Source organism: Passer domesticus, chromosome 1 (genome assembly GCF_036417665.1).
Source record: "Passer domesticus isolate bPasDom1 chromosome 1, bPasDom1.hap1, whole genome shotgun sequence".
Taxonomy (NCBI): Eukaryota; Metazoa; Chordata; class Aves; order Passeriformes; family Passeridae; genus Passer; species Passer domesticus.
Window position 1 is genome coordinate 151,939,348 of NC_087474.1, and position 12,331 is coordinate 151,951,678.

At 37.6% G+C, this 12,331-nt stretch overlaps 1 long non-coding RNA gene across 1 annotated transcript; it reads right to left on the reverse strand.

The window, feature by feature from the left end:
* Positions 1–3,336: 3,336 nt before the first annotated feature.
* On the reverse strand, positions 3,337–5,040 carry LOC135290019 (uncharacterized). The gene is made up of 3 exons (XR_010352774.1): positions 4,892–5,040; positions 4,271–4,360; positions 3,337–3,487 (listed from the first exon to the last, which is right to left on the reverse strand). It is a non-coding gene; the product is annotated as an uncharacterized LOC135290019 (long non-coding RNA).
* Positions 5,041–12,331: the final 7,291 nt, after the last annotated feature.

The window sequence follows — 12,331 nt, forward strand, 5'->3', positions numbered from 1 at the left end:
CAGGAGAGGCACCACCATCCTCAGGAAGTACAAGTATTTTAAACCCACAAGTAAAGTCACTGCTTAACAGGTGTGTGTGAAACATGAGTGACTACAATGACGTGCCCCTTCACCAATTTATAGAAACAGAAAACTTGGTTGTTTTGAAGGCATGAATGTTGCAGTGGCTGTCAACTTAATGAACAAGAATTTTTCTCATCTCTGTTTCTGTTTCACAAAGAGAAGAGTTGATAAAAGAAATCTATTGTAAGTCTTTTAATGACCAATTTTTAAAGCAGTCAAAACATTGACTTCCTGAGGAAGCCAATACCTGATTTTAAAAGTCTGTGGGGTTTTTCTGCCTTTTTTTTTTTTTTTTTTGTTTGGTTTTTTTTGGTGGTTTTTTTGGTTTTTTTTTTGTTTTGTTTTGTTTTGTTTTTTTGTTTTGATTTGTTTTGTTTTTTTTTTGTTGTTTTTTTTTTTTTAATATATATATGTGTATGCTTAGAATATGAAAAGAAAGTATTTGCCACCTCCAGAGTAATTGGACTGGTCTGTAACTTTCTCTTACATGTAGAGGCCAAGATTTCGAAGGTTTGGCCCAGGCTTTGATACAGACTTGTTTTCTGCCAGTAGCAATTAATATCATTCTCTTTTCTCTGTCAGATGAGTTGGGTAACATTCTCAGTTGCACTGAAATCTAATAAATTTTTCTAAAACATCTATAGAACCTTGGATGGGAAACAGTATCTGATTCAGACACTGAATCTATAGTTTCTGAAATTTTCTGTCTGTACACTTTTCTGGCTCAATATATTTCTGCATCTTAGCAGAAATAAAACCAAGAGGAAAGAAAAGGAAAAGGAAAAGGAAAAGGAAAAGGAAAAGGAAAAGGAAAAGGAAAAGGAAAAGGAAAAGGAAAAGGAAAAGGAAAAAAAGAAAAAAGAAAAGAAAAGAAAAGAAAAGAAAAGAAAAGAAAAGAAAAGAAAAGAAAAGAAAAGAAAAGAAAAGAAAAGAAAAGAAAAGAAAGAAAAAAGAAAAGAAAAGAAAAGAAAAGAAAAGAAAAGAAAAGAAAAGAAAGAAAAGAAAAAAGAAAAGAAAAGGAGTTTGAGTTTGAACTAGCTTTCCTTCTGTCTTATTTGGTCCTCACTAGTTATATGCCACACCTTCTGGCTTTTATCCTTTCCCCCCCACCCTGGATATTAAGAAAATGCCCAGCTTATTTTAATGGTCATAGGATGAGAAAATGAAATATCACTTTTTTGATGTAAATTAGTTATTTTCTTATGCTGAAGAAGCAGCTTTTTTGATGGCAGTGGCTTCTGTTGTATTTATGTTCCTCCACAGATCTCATCAGGGTGCCAGATGAGCCATCCTTACAGGGCCTGAACCAGCTGGGTCCAATATTAATGAGGAAAGGGACCTGTTAATTGTAGCAAGTGGTTCAGAGACCAGTGCTTCAAAGCCAATTCAGCCAGACGAGACTGAACCTCCCTGTGCACTGTTTTTCACATGATCTTTCATAATATTTTGAAGAAAAATTCTATATAGAGACACAGAATTTTCAATGAAGAAGTTGTTTTTGCCATTAAGGACAAACACTGTGACCTGCCATTTTCCTTTTATGAGTAGAAGGCTGAATGATTAACCAGGGTTATCCTATCAAATGATGGTTTATTTTATTTTCCAGCAATAAGGTGAATTGAATCTAGACCAGAGCTTGGGGGATTTTCAATTATTTGCTGTGAGCCAGTCTCCTTCAGCTTGGACTTGGTGGTTTTTAACTCTCTAAGGGAAATATCTCTCTGCTGTCTATTTTGCTGTAAGTTGAAGGGCTTAAACTGACAGTCTGGTGGATATTTCAGTGAACTTTTTGGTCTCTTAGGCTTGATATTCAATACTTATCATTTTGTTTGTTTTATTCTGAGAAATAAATGATGCTCATATGAACTTTTAAATATTTGCTCAGGAGCAGTGTAGAAACTCATGATTCTCAGATGTTCAGGCCATTTCTCCTGTCTTATGTCTGGTAGAGCACTCACTAGCTACTGGTTTTCAGGGAAAAGATCTTCGGTACCAGGTAGGTCCTAGGAAACAATTTTGGCACAAAGTCTTTTTGTTGTAAGCTAGAAAGTAACTCAGTAGGAGCTGTTGTCAGCAATGTTTATTGCAGCCCACCAAAGGGAGGTTTCTGTGAAAAAGGTCTCTGTCCTCCTGGGACTCTCCTTTAGCAGTTCCAGCTATGGAGACAGCAGGGTGCTCATTGCTGCTAGGCACCATGGGGGTATGAAAAAGGGAATATCTTCTGAGCAATTTGCAGTCTTTGTTCAAAAGTTGACCAAGTATTTTATTCGCGGACATTATTTCACAGAGAAGGAAGTAATGGATCAAATATTTCTAAGAGTAGGATGCAAATGCACTTAAAATCTTTTCCAATCTTTCTCAAATTAATCAGTGATTTGGTTTACTTTCAGGGTTTTTCGAAAAAAAAAGATACGAAAGGAAATAATTTCAAAAGGTGTTTATTTTGTATGTGTTTTATTTAAGCATGTATGTAGATTTGGTTATCCTATTCACAAATGAAAACATTATGTGAAGGATATTGTGATCTCAGAAGAGTTTATGAGATACCACTAGAAATTATTTGGACAGTTACATTTTCTGAGATTTCTTATAATCCACAATTATGATTATCCTCAGTAAGAGTCCTTTCCTTTCCTTTCTGTCTGTAGTTGTGCTCACTACAGTCTTTTTATAGCCTAGATTTACTGACAATTTTCAGTAAATCTAAATTTCAGTGTCAATTCACTGGCAATTTTCTTTGAGCTTCCTGTATAGTGCACACTAAATATTACTTAAGAATAAAAAACTTTGTTAATGATTTTATAGTTTTTGTTAGGAACTTATGGTTGTGAGCTAATAATATCCTAGTTCACAATTGTCATTTCTATCTCTGTCATCACTTGCCCTCTGGAATTTATATCTGTATTTATAAGTCAGTGTTCAGGATCTTTATTTTTATGTAGCCTTTTGCCCATTCTAGCCAGGATTATTTGTGTACAAATAAAGATTTTTTCACATTACATACCCACTTCCACTTATCTTTGGACAGGAACACTTAGAACATTATCAATATTACATTTCACATCTAATCATCAACTAGTTGAAACTGGCAGATGAAAATGTTTGGTTCCATTATGTCATCCCATTCTTGCTTCACTGGTCAACATGTCATTTATAGCTGTGGTAAAATTAGTTCAAAGCATGAAGAACTTCAACAACCCATGTTCAGTAGTTATCACATATTGATAAAGGAATCAAAATGGACAAAGCTTTCAGCTGAAAATCTGTCACATGATGGAGACTTGTATAGGTTTTCTGAGGTCTTCAACTTTGTAGGCTCCTGTTGTAGGCAGGAGCTGGAACTTACCAAAGAATTTGTGGACAGAGCAACTGCATCAAAGATTCTGCAATTTTGCATCAGGGTGGCATGCTTTTTCTTACACATCTGTGATGAAATTTCCATGAAAGACATTGTGATTAATGACTACAAATCTGAAAGAGATCCTGAATTACACCAAACTCCAAGGTTTGTTGTAACTCAGATTCATGGACATTCAAGGTGACATGAGACAGACATATAAAATAAATGGAATCTTTCTTATGTTTTGGCTTCCAAGCTGTTTCACAGCTTTTGGAATCAACCACATTACACCTTGCATAGTAGATTTGCATCTGCAAAAGATCACTTTCTGTCAAGTAACTGTGCTCTTATAAAAAGTGGCCATTTCAACCTTCTTCCTTCAGTTTGTCTGCTCTGTGATCAATATCACAGTCTAGACCTGGATGACTGCAGAATCTGATTGCAGTTTAATTTCCCACAAGAGTAGCTAGACCTGCTGAAACAGCTTGAATATGCAGCACTGAATAAGCAGGCTGAGTGACAAATGTCCTCACACCATATTGGGAAGCCCAATTAGCAGAGTGCATCTTGCTGTGTTATTTTTCTCCGTATTGCATTTTGGAAGGATTAAGCTCTGGGACAGTCATTGTTAAATAAAGGAAAATAACATTGGAATCCATTACTGAATAAATAAAAATCCATTACTGAATAAAGAAAACTGTAAAAGTGCCTGTGGGTTTTTTTTAAATGCTTCAGTTTATAGAAGCGTATCTTTGATTTGCCTTAAATACTTGAGGATAAACTGGCAGTATGTTAAACTCTTAGCATCCACTAAAGACTTTTACCCAATTCTTTGCTAGGTTTAACTGGGGCAGTGGAAGAAATTACCTTCCCTTCCAATCCTTTTCACAGTCATTGTCAGATGACACTGTCCCCACAGTGTGGTTGGAGGTGCATCTGATCTACGAAGTTTAGAGCCTGCAGGCAAAAAAGCACTGATGAGAACAGCAAGCTCGTTATTAGGTTTGGTTGCATGCACTGGCTAATAAGGATGGGTAACTTCATTTTGGGTGACATCTGCTTTTCCTAATGCCAGCAGGGTCCCTGTCTGCTCTGCCTGTGAACTGTATCCTGCAAGGCTTCGCTTTGAGGCTCATCTTAGGTCAAGCCTCAGTCAACACCAGTTGACATTAAAATGCTGGGCTGTAATTTGCAGTGCTTTAAAGATGCTTCATTGTTATGTCCATCCTTGCTGCACAAGTGCCTACTCTGGTAGAGAGTCAGAAGGGAAAACTTGGGGCCAGTGATTGCATCCACTGTCAAAACTTAAGCTCCTGGTATATGTGAGTCAGTGAGAGATCTCTTGGTCTGGTTTGCCAGATGAAGTGATCTTGTCCCTCCAGAGATGGATGGAGGGGAAGGTATCAGAAGCTTCTTTTCCCTGGACAGGCAGCCAGGAAGGGAAGGTGAGAACAGAAGTGTGCCAGGGGATGTTCTCAAATGACTCACCTCTGTTAGGTAATGCTCCCTTCAGCAGCAAATACAAGCCAAAGTAACCTCAGGGTATGTTAACACAGAAGATTGGGCTGCACAGCTTATCCCACTATGGGCACTCTTGGCTGAACTAATTTCCAGGACTCAGCTTTTGGTTCTTGTGCCAGCTGACCCTGTTGAAGGTAACAAAGAATCTTCATATTAACTTTACTTTTTATGCTGAGACCTAACTAATTCAGCTGTGGAGGTGTCAGTGAAAACAAGAGCAAATAAAGAAAATGGATTGGGGGAGGAAGGGAAGTATTGAAGACAAAGGGCTTAGGTACCTCCCAACTGGGGATCACTCATACAATGGGCCATTAAAATTTAGCTGAGTCGAGTATATTGTTTTTAATTTGTATTCCCATAACATACTCTGTTATGGAGGGTGTATGCAGCAAATGCATATTAATGATGCTACACATTTGCATATTATAGATCCATAATACCAAGGGTGTAGTAAAAATCTTTATTAAAAGTGGTGACTATGCAGCAGTCAATTTTCTCTGTATCTCAACCATTTTAATGCTTTTTTTTTGCACACACACACACACACACACACACACACACACACACACACACACACACACTCACTACAACTAATAGCTATAGTACATTAAGGGACTAATGACCTGCAAAATTCCATTTATAAAAGATGAAGAAATGTTAGATTTATATGGGGAATCATCAAATTATCTCTTCTTCTGGAAGATTTCCAGTTCTTTGTTCCTTTGTTCTAAAATTTTTAAACCAATAGCCTGACAAATGCAATGTGGTTAGAAATATATATTTTAAATCCACTTCAGATATAGTGCCAGGAGAAGATTACCCTGAATTTAGTTCTCAGGATAGTTTTTATGGCTGAGATACATATTTCTGCAACTCAACATTTTAACATGAAAAGTAGCCCCATCTGGGCTAGCTGTGGATTTAGTTAGCAGTCCTTAACTAAGGAAAACTTTAGTGGTTAATTCTGCATGTCTGAGCAGACATATCCTTTTCTAGGTTACACTTTGAACTAAAATATGGCAAGTTTGCCTCCCATCACTACTGTTCATGGATATTGCTAGTGATTCAAGAGAACTTAAAAATGTGGTAAAAAAAAAAAGTGGTACCCTGGTCAGTTATACTACAATATGAGCAGAAGTGTTGGTTGCCATATCTCAGTCTTGGTGAATGAAGGTTTTTTGTGTAAGAGTTGAAATTGTGGCCCAGATCCATAGAACCACAGAACATCTTGGGTTGGAAAGGACCTTAAAGACCATTTAGTTCCAACCCCTGCCAAGGGATACCTTCCACTAGACCAGGTTTCTTAGAGCTTCACTAAAAACTTTTGAAGTTCTCTCTAAAGGCTAAAGGCCAGTGACAGGCAAATATTTCCACTCCCTTTTGAATGGGTTTTTGTGCACTGAGGAATAAGTTGTAGCTGTTCCTTGCTAGAGCAAAATCATGGCAAAAATGGGGAAAAGTGGACTCCAAGCTCATGGGGCAAGAGGTGGATTTTGGGAGGTCTGGCTGACTGCAAGAGGCTTCATTCTTACAGGGCCCCACACAGTTTCCCATCAGATGGTTTTTGTATGGACATGTGATGGGAATTAAATGGTGTCTGGGACAATAGTGGGCCTGGACATGAAAAGTTTACCTCACTCCCTCTCATTTTCTCTTTCTTCTGATAACCAGAAGGAGCAGGAGATGTGGGTTCCACGATGCCAGCTGATCCTTGTATCACTGTAGCTCCCTGCCCTCGCCTCTGCCACAGTGCACTAGGTACCTCACAGGTCCACTGCCTCTGTGCTGCACAGACATTAAAAGCCCAAGCTGTCTTCCACTGCTCTTCACAGGTCTTACCATTGACTACAGCGTGTGCTGAAGCATATCCTAATTTATAGAAACTAAATTATCTTTACAAATCTAAAAAGGCTAAAGTAGTGTGCTGCTCAATGCCTGTATATCCTCAGTGCTACTTTCTTTAACAACAAATTAGATGTTTGAGAAAACAATTTTCTGTTCTTCAGATACTGTCTGACTTTACGAGTAAGATTTATATTTTCAGCTTATGCATATATCATCATCCCTTGCTCATTAAAGGATAAAAAAAGTGAAACACTGTAGGCTAAAAGCAGGTAAGGGTCTAAATTTTAAGTAAATATATCTTCCCTACTTTGCATTTATTTTTAAAAAATCTACAGGAGTGTTGCTGTAAATCTTTCAGGTTTCACTTTAATCTGAAAAACAAAGAAAATGAAGAAAAACAGTGAAAACAAAAAATTGTATTGTCCTTGGTGAGGAAGGGTATGTCCCCTGTGTCCTGTGTGCCTGAAGCAGTTGTCCATGACTTTCCATGTCTTGGGATGCCTGCAGGTATCTTCAATTTACTATAGAGATGTCAGAGCAGAATTATGTCAGTGAATTCTGTCCATCCATCTGCCCTGCATAAGGTTTATGTGAGGGTTAAGGTTTAAATGTCAGGCCAGTGACCAAAAAGTCATCCCAGATATATGTGGACTTAGAGTTGTGTGATGTGAGGACTGAAACAGTAAAATCCACCTTGGTTTAAATTTTATTTTCACCCAAAAGTATTCTTCCATTGCTGTAATCCAGCTGATTTTTGTGAGTGAAACTAATTGGGGCAGGATAATATTATGAGTGGCTAGAAAAGAGATGGGGAAAATGGGTATAGTTTTTCAGGGAAATTTAGAGGATGCAGTATGTTATTAGCCTTCCTGACAGTCCGGTGGAGGCACATACTTTACATCCTGACTTAGTTTTATTCAGTCCCATAGGGATTCTTCATGAACAAAAAGTGGAAGCAAAAAGAGAAGAGTCAAGACCTCATTATTTTTTCCTTAGTCACTTGAAGGACCAGTTGCCCCATCCTAGTCCCTTTAGACCTAAAGGGAGTTTTACCAGTGACGTTAATGGGAACAGACCTGGCCCAGTAGCTGGCTATTTTGGAATTACTTCTGTCGCCCTTACTGCATTGTTGCCAAGAGTACAGAACATCCTTGCCTTCTGTTTTTCACTCCTTACTATTTCCTTAGAATACTTAGGCAGAGAGTGACTGTAAATGCTTAACCTTTGTCAATGGCAGACGTTCAACTCTGTTTGGCTGCCTCCCTCTATTTCCTTGTGGACACTGATTTAAGAATCCATCCAAAACATTTGTTCAGAAGGATATGACTAACATGAGAATCTGTCACTGTGTAAACACGGCGACCAAAAACTATTTGGCACTGTTTTGGATCTGCTGGTTAATGACTGGGTATTTACATTTGATTTAACAGCACCAGTTGTGATGATCTAATGTTGCTTTTTTTTTTTTTTTTTGTGGATAGCTCATCAGATTTTTTTCATTTTATAGTGATTCAGCATAATAGTATGAGAGATAACATACAAAGAAAAGTACATATTTCAGTAAGTAATATAAAATTTCAGTTAGGACCACATTAGGAATGATGTGATGAGTTCACACCAGAAGAGCAACGCCTACATTTACTGGAAATATTGCAGAACGAGTGAGTGAAGTCACTGAAAACAAATTGCCATTCCCTTCCTAAATAGGCTTGGGCTAGAAACTGGTCCTCTGGGTTGTGACCAGATTTAGCCTTAACAGCCAGTTTCCCCCAGAGAAACTGAGTAAATTCTCTTGGGAAATCAATCTGAAAAATATGGATGAGAATTTTTGAAAAGAGGAGTGATACATGAATGTAACACAGTCAAAAATATATCCAAAGCCATAAACTATTTTCCATTGTTTGGGCAGTTGCAGAAGAGCACATTCATCTATTAATGTTTTTATCACTGCAACAGGTATAAAGTTACAGGGATCCAACTGTGTCAAAAGTTATGTGAACAACACCTATATCAGTCCCCGACTGAAATACACATTATTCACTATCAAGAAAGCTATAAAGACTGTGAAACCTTAATGATACAGATCCAAGTACATATGATAAGCTTGAAGGACATATGACTTCATGAACTTGTGTACCTTCTACTGGCATTGTTTTCAGAGTGTTGTGAAAGAGTGGGAAAATATTGTGCAATAGTTGGTATGAACAAATTTGCTTTTGATTCTCCTACTACTAAAAAACTTGTACTACTAAAACATCAGGTTATGAACATGTTTGAGGACAAGATTTTTCCTGCCAACTCAAGACATACCCAGTTATTTTGTTTGCAAAAAGATGAAAAATTCTCATTTCCCCCCACACACATGCCTCAGATTGCCCCAACAGATCTGAGGAGATATGGAAAGTCCAATAATGTGGTCTGAGAACCATAGGAATGACAGACTTTTCCATGAGTTTTCTAAATCTTATAATAGCAAAGATGATTCTGTGCACAGAGCCATCACCATGGATAGTTCTGATACTCAGTACCTTCAGCTTTTCACATTTTTAATCCTTTATTTTTTAGTTTGATAGCTGATTAAAAAAAAAATTCTGTGACATATACTTTCAGCTTAGGTTAGATCTCACCCTGGCATTTTCACTTCTGTTCAGTACATTTCTTCTTCTAAATCTTTCATTTCACACTGACAAGAATTTTAGCTAGAAAACTGTGAGATGCTATGATAGAATCATAGAAATTAGGAGTCATCAAATCCATCTTTGTGCCTTAGGGGAGGAGAAAGTGAAGAGACGGCAGAAGACCAGAAAACAGCAATACTATGCTACACAAATGTTTACCTTTACCAGCCAAGTAACTTCAGATGGAAGCATTATATATGTTTTGTTTGTTTGCTGTTTTTGGTTTTGTTTTTGTGTTCTTTCTGACATTTCACTCTAAAAATTAAAATCTGCCTTTTTTTTTTTATGATTTAAAAAAATATTTTACTTCAGTCTATTATCTTTGCTTCCTGCATGGATCACTGAGAGGACAGCTACAGCTTCGGGGCTCAGCTGCTACTTACAATGTGTAGACCCTTCCCTGTCCAAGAAATAATGACAGGCCTCTGCTTTGGAGACTTCAACATTTCTAAAATTAACAGGAGTGCAGTTTATTTTCTGTGGGGAAATTTGGTAGGGAGAAAGGGAGGAGAGGAATATCTCATGGGAGGAGAGGAATACAGCATGCTCATATCCTAATGTGAAACATATTTTTCCTTGAAATCCCTCTCTCGCTGCCTTTTCTTGGTGGAGCTGGTCAAATCATCTAGTGACAATGAGTCTTTTTTGCCAATGTCACCTTTTTATTATTTCTCCACTCACTGTGATGGCAATAAAAGCCTGTTTCAGAAAGAAAAATATTCTCAAGATCTTGCCCTGCAGTGCTCTGGAAATGTGATTAACTTTCCATAGATATAAACAGCTCCAAACTCATTCAAAGCAAGGGCCTTGAGAGTAGCTGGTAGATTTTGGATGTTTTCCAAGGCAAAAATGAAGCAGAAGCATCTGGATGTTCTGCATGAACACTGCAGCAGCAGCGGGCTGTCATTCCCAGAGGCTGGACACGCCTTTCATCCTGTCCTTAATAGCAATTCCCAAAGAGGTGGCTTTATCTCTCCCACCTCATTCCTCCTCCCAGCCTGAGCAGTGAATGCTCTTACCCTCCCATCTGGAGGCTCTGCTGCTCCCTGGCATTGCAGGTAAAGACTCACAGCAATTCCACCGTGGTACTTAGCCTGGTTAGAGCAGGCTAGGGACTGCCTGTGAGAGCTTCTCCACCAATAAATCAGATGGGTGGTAAAGATTTCCAGTTTGGATGCGGTGATGAACAGCTGTGGGGAGTAAATGTCTCAGCTGGAACAGCTGGAGCTGTAAGAGGATGTGTGATTATGTCCTGAGACAGCCAGTCAGTCTCAGACAGCTACGTAACAGGAGCAACTGAGCTGTGCTTATACAATTTCCAGGCACTTAAACAAAAGTATTACCCCAAAACCTGCCTCAGTCACCATTAAAATACTACAGCATCTTGCCATCTGTTCCCCAATTAGAAAACAAACATGTCTAATTAACATATCTTTATTTTCTGGTCTCAGATACCCAGAAAAAGGGTAAAAGAAGTCTCAGAAGCTGATTATAGAGAGGAGCTCTAAATACACTGTTGCAAATACAAAATTACTCCCTTAAAAAAAAAAAAAAATATATATATATAAAAACCTTAAAATTTCGCAAGACCTAGTCACAATGCCAAGAAGAACAGATTTAGTAAATCGTAACGGGCAAAAATAAATCCAGATGAGTATTTCTCAAAAAAACCCAAGAAACAAAATAATCAAGAACCCCATGTGCAAAACCAACACCTGTAGAGGGTGAAGGGTCCTTATTATACTGTGTTACCAATTTATCTCAAGCTTCAGATGAAAGTATCTTGAACAAGGGAAACATCTGATAAACACTTACCTCATTTAATTTATTAATATTTGTGGGGGGCTTTTTTTTAATATTGAAGGCCATGTGTATGATTTCCAAAAAAAGCATAAGTTACTATGCTTCCAGTTCTATATTGAAGACTTTCTGAAGTCTGAAATATTTCTCAAACTCCCTCAGGTGCTATAGGCAGAGGCTGAAAGCCAACATCAGTCTGACACATCCCATTAGAGAGGATTGCTTTCCAGCTGCCAATAATTTTTCTTATCTTTAACAAACTGTGTGTTTAATATTTTGCATTTTGTGCCTGTTTCAAATGTTTTTTCCTAAAGAGAAGCTGGTTTCATGAATAAAGTTGGGGAAAAAAGAAAACAAAACAAACCAGAGGTGGTTTGGTTTGGTTTTGTAGTAGTTAAAGAAAAAGGAAAAAAAAAGAAAGAAAAATGGTGGAGAAGTTGTTTCTTGAAATTTCTAATGCTTCATGGTTTAGAGTAAGGTTTTGACTTTTAGAAACACTTAACACTTGTTTTGTGGCCAGGCTTTGGCAGTGCCCACAAGAGCAGCCCACATTTTCATTCAATGCATTTGTTTATGTGTCAGTCTGCTATAAAGCAAATCTCTGGAAAAGCTGCTGGTTCTCCTTCAGACCTCTTCATAGAAAGGATGACAATCATCTACCACTATCAGTTTCTGCTTTAAGCTTAGTGGCAGAGGCATATTTCAGGTTTTCAACCCCCCAGTGATTTGTGTGGGTGTCAGCATTTCTCTGTGCAATAGATACTCTACAAAGTCTATCCTTTTTCCTCATTTGATAATTTAAAAACTTGGAAAATCACATTTTTAGGAAATACACAAAAGGAATATAGATGCAATTTCAAGGCATGCAATAAAAATTCAGATTTAAGGCTGTCTTAGTGATCTTAATTCAACCTTATTATGCATATTGATACAATAATTAAAAAAGTCTTTACACCTCATTTTTTTTCATGCCAAAGATTATGTCATATTCTTTATATAAAATGTATATGCTCAGGACCATATAGCAAAAGAATCCTTAGAAGAGATACAGGTCAAAGGACTGGGACATGGAATAAGGAGGAGA